The sequence below is a fragment of the Vidua chalybeata genome, chromosome 4 (genome assembly GCF_026979565.1).
Source record: "Vidua chalybeata isolate OUT-0048 chromosome 4, bVidCha1 merged haplotype, whole genome shotgun sequence".
NCBI lineage: Eukaryota > Metazoa > Chordata > Aves > Passeriformes > Viduidae > Vidua > Vidua chalybeata.
The window spans coordinates 27,383,514-27,388,560 of record NC_071533.1 but is presented as its reverse complement, the minus strand read 5'-3'; the positions used below and the strand labels follow the sequence as shown (position 1 = coordinate 27,388,560).

The 5,047-nt window shown below is 35.8% G+C and overlaps 1 long non-coding RNA gene across 1 annotated transcript; it reads left to right on the top strand.

The window, feature by feature from the left end:
- Positions 1-916: 916 nt before the first annotated feature.
- On the top strand, positions 917-4,657 carry LOC128786785 (uncharacterized). The gene is made up of 4 exons (XR_008430475.1): positions 917-1,004; positions 1,642-1,768; positions 2,794-2,885; positions 4,361-4,657. It is a non-coding gene; the product is annotated as an uncharacterized LOC128786785 (long non-coding RNA).
- Positions 4,658-5,047: the final 390 nt, after the last annotated feature.

Genomic DNA, 5,047 nt, shown 5'->3' with positions numbered 1-5,047 from the left:
CCACACCAGTGCAGCCAGCATAGTGCATAGATTATTATGCAAACCCCCTTGCTAATTTTATTAGCTTTTAGTAACACTATATGTGGAAGCCAAATGATGTTTTTTTTCATAATAAATGTACTTTTGAAATATGCTGGAATAATGATCTATAGGTTATATGTATTGTTGTTTAATCTCCTAGCCATAATTTCCACTCAGGAAAATATGAAAAGGATCACGTAAAGGGTGCTGGAAATACAGGATTTTTAAACAATATAACCCCAAAACTTCTGCCAAATAACAGAGCAAGATCTTTAAAAGTCAGTTGATTTGTCTTGGAACTATAAAGCAGAAATATAACTTCATTGTTCCATGACAATGTTATTTCATACAATATTCTCTAAGGTAAAATAGAACTTGGAATGGAAATAAAACATTTCAAAAGGTGAGATACTAAGCATCTAACCTCTATTTCACTGAAAAATCTTGCCTTCCCCAAGAGGTCAATCTTAACTGTCCAAATTGATTCAAAGATGATAGAATAATTCTTATGTTACAATGATTTTCACAGTTCAGTTACATTTTATCAAATATATCTTTTTTCATTCGTTCTAGGCATGTAATTAAGCACCATTAGGTACTTTTTAGCCATTTGATTAAGTCATCCTTAAGTTAGTATTGAAAATAAGATGAATTGCTTTCCATGATTAAAATGTCAGACCCTGACAAGCTCTGGGAATAGACTTCCTGAACGTACATTGCTCCTCTGTGAGGTCATAAGAAACAATGTAAGGACATTAGCGGAGTTTCCATGCAAACATACCAGGACTTTAAGATTACAAGGCATACCCACTATTTTTATAGACTATACAATACTTCTCACAGCGCAGCTGCATCCTGAAAATTACTTGCAAATAGTCCTTGCTTGCATAAATAGCTCAGCTGGGCTTTTCTGTAACAAAGACACAGAAGTCCTTACCCAGGCCACAAACCCCACTGATCCACACAAGTGGTATTCTGCTAGGGTGAGACCATAGACTTGGAAAGACAAAAAAAAAAAAAAAAAACAAACATATGTTTGAAAGATGAGTAGGTTACAGTACAAAGAGTTCAAATCTAACCAAACTTTGCAGTATAGAAATAAGCACAGCTGGTTTTACACTCTATACTTCTGGTTAATGTTTAAAAGAAATGAGTGCTGAAAATATGAAGAAAAAGTAATCCTAAGAGTCTCTTGGACTTCTGTCACTGTGAACTTTATTCTTTCTCTTCCTCCCAGCCTACATATTAAAAAAGGAATTTCATATCTGTATGGCATGTCATTCAGTGACAGGTTTTATAGAATTTGGTGAGGGCAAAAGGCTGGTTGAAGCCATTTTTTAATATTTTATAGGCATTCTTTGACTAGAAATAGTAATCCCTAAAGATGATGGATGGAAAAAAATCCCAATTTAGTCTCTCTTGCAAGGTTAGCTTTGGTGATTAGCTCTACATATTGGGCAGCAGGTTCACCCATGTAGCATAAAGCTGTGTGTATATTCTCCCTTCCACTGGGATTCATAACAAGCCTGCTGGGGAGCTATAGCTTTTGTGGGGTAGACTGCAGCTTTTTGTCCTCTACAAAATGAGGCTCTCTATTTTTTTTTTTTTTTTTATCTCCAGGAGATTGCAGGAGAACTTGTTGGTTTCTGTGGAGCACAAAAGGAACTGTGGGAAAGTGGTGAAGGACTTTCATCAGACAAAAGGATTATCCTGTTTTCTGCAGTAAAGCAGGTGGCTGCCAGCTGAAGTATGTGCAGCATTTGTACTCTTAATTTTTATTGCATGTAGCCAGCTAGCTGACTCAAGTGGGAACTCCATGATATTTATGTGAATTAAGTGCCTGCATCTCAACTCTCCACTTCACCTGACTGATGAGCATCCAGGAGAATGAGCACTCATATCATTTGTACTGTTCCTAAAAAGGAAGTAAGCACTTGTACTCTGGGGGATCATATTGACATGTTTGCAAGCAAGTAATCCTAGACGAAACACAGTCAGAAGAGACATAGTTCAACAAGCCACTGAGCATTTCTTAATGAATGAGGTATTCAATTCTATTAGAAGAAGAAAACAATGTCTGAAGCTGAAATCATACTAAAATGACAAGAAATTCTCATGAGATCTGTCCATAAGCATCAGGATATCATGCTTTTATTGACATAGATATCCACAACTTTAACATATGTAGAAGTCACAGGGAGAAGATAATTGAGCTCATCAGGATCTGTGTCTTCATACATTCTCACTCTGTAGGACTTTAAAAGCCTACTGTGGCAACCTACTCACCAGGAAGTAGTTATACAAATTGTATATGCCAAGGAAGTTGAGGCCCTATCTTGACCTATGGAAACAAAAGTTTCCATAGCTGTTGAAAATCTGTACAACCTTACTTCAGCTCTCCTGTAGCCATACAATATGGTATTAGTCTTAGTCTCAGTGTCATTGTTGAGTGAGTAGCTCTAGGCTTTGTTATTGTGAATGTCATTCTTTATCTGATATGTATTATGAATGATTTATTTCCTCATAGTCCTACCCATACTGTATCCAGCTGTATCACAAATATTGACCTGTCATTGCAAAGGGAGGTGAATGGGAGGTAACAATATTAATTCATGTGCTTATCCAGACTTTGAGACACTAGCTCTTGGTTTTACAGAGTACTAGAATTGTTTTCTCTCTTTTACAGTCAGGTCCGGCTTGGAATTCAGATGCACTTGTGCATACTCACTATTTTTACAAGTTAGACCTTAAATTTCTCTGCTGTATTTCTAGACAGTGAACGAAAAAGTAGAAAAAGCTGCTTGTAAAATGACTTTCCTATCACATTTACTCAGGAGAATTCTGTGGAAGATGCAAAAATAAAGGTAATTTGTTCAAGGAAGAACTTGCCTATAATAATAATTATAATAATTCAGTGTAATTAAGGTTTAATTTCTAAAATAAAAGAACCAAAAGTTTATTCTAAATCACTTTTATTCTACCAATTTCTTCCTTCTCTGAGGTAGTTTCATATTTTCAGTGGACCAACAAAGCCAAGTGCCTCTTTCCCTGCTCTCTAGTTGTCTAGCTGCTTTTTTTGTCAATGTTTCTGTGGACTGCCACAGAGATAGAATTTTAGACCCTCTGTCCAGACCCAGTTCTAGATTGGGGTAACAAATGCTGGAGTGGGTTGGGAGCCCATTTTGCTGATGCTTGCAGAACACAGAAGAAAGGGGAAATATTGGAATCTGGAGCTCCATTCTGGTCCATGGACAATGGCACTGAACTATTGTTCTGACTGGAGGAAGCCCAGTATGATGTAAAAAGCACCGAGTCCATGGAGTTATGGAAGTTGCTCTCCCATGTCCTTGCACAGGTTATGAAATGTATGCAGGGCTGCAGTCCTCTATTTAGAGAATCTCAGCCCTTGCCTCACTTTTTTTTTTTGAGCCCCACTTACTGCAAAAGGCCTCAGGAGTTTGTGGGGTCATGGCTGTCTACTTATCTTCAACATGGCCTTAAAATACAAATATTTTGTAATAAAAAACAGCTGGAATCACCTATAAATAATAAGATTCAAAAATGCAAAGCTGTCTATACAATAACTTCAGGTATTCAATTTCGACTTACAATGGAACTTAAAAAGAAACTAGATAGGTGATAAGGAAGTCTACTATGCTCCTGACAAGTACTATAGCTGCGATACCATCATTGTGGACAGCCTGGTTCATTTGAAGTCAGTTTATTTTATTTACTGATGTCATACATAAAATGAGAAAGAAGTGGTTTTGTCACTGGTTTTTGTTGAAATTTTCCTCTTTGAAAAGAATGTAACCAATCATCTCAAGATGCATTTCCCTTAATCTTTCTATCTGTACAGAACTCTCTGCAGTCAAAATGTTTCATTATTTTTATGACTGTTTTGCTTAATTTAAGAGATGGTAAACCATTAGGAATATTTTCAAAAAAGTATCATAAAACTATTATTGTCAGTGCCATGATGTTGCATGCTAAATTTTAATACAATGCCAATGATTGCAGAAACATGTGAAATGCAAGTAATGCAATGACTTGACATGTACAATTAACTGCAAAAATAGCCCTTATTATTGTGTTATGGTCCGTTCTCTTGAGTTTTCTGACAGAAGATGATAATAATTAAAAATGCAGAACAACTAATTTTTGTTAAAAGTTATTCTCTTTACATCTCTGAAATAATTATATATTCATATTTTTTCTGTATTGCATCTATTTATTTACTCAGTCATTTCTATCAGTGTAGATAACTGTGAGCATAGTCATAAAATAAAATAATTTTTACAGGGCAGAATTTCAGACCTTTTTTTTTTCTCCCCCACAGGCTACTAAAGAATTGGCTCTGCAAGTATGTCAGGCTGAAGCTGCACACCTGTGAGCACAGAAGTACGACCTTTAATACCAGATATCTGAGTTTGGAATTCAAAGTACAACTGAGGAAGAAAACCTAAATCCAGTTACTTAAATCACTTGAATATTTCCAACATTGTTATATAAGAATCTCACATTTAAAAGGATTTAATCTAAGAAGAATGTTTGTAAAATGATGTTTCCTATTTAACATCTAACATAAATGAGCATTATCTCACAAAACCAGCCAGACACTATGAATCTCTGCAAGAAAACCATGCAATGGAAAGGTTTTTCTTTTTTCATTTTCTTATTTCCCCACTCAAAACCAAACAAAAAAACCCCACTCACTTAAGAAGTGATTGTCTGCAGACCTTTGAAGCCAAGGAGGGTGACAGCAAGGGCAAGAGGCTTATTTCAAGGGTCACATTTCATTTGCATAAGCAAGTAACCATAGGGCACTGTGGAATGTCTGTAAATGGATTTCATTACAGAAATTCAGCTTAAAGGGACTATAAATAATCCTCTGACAAACAATGTATATTGCTTCAAGTTCTTCTGTAATAAAAATATTTTAGTAACACAACAATCCGTGAAAGCAGGAAATGAAACAGGAGGAGCTGCACATCTTCCCGTTTTCTCTCTCAGGGCAACATTATAT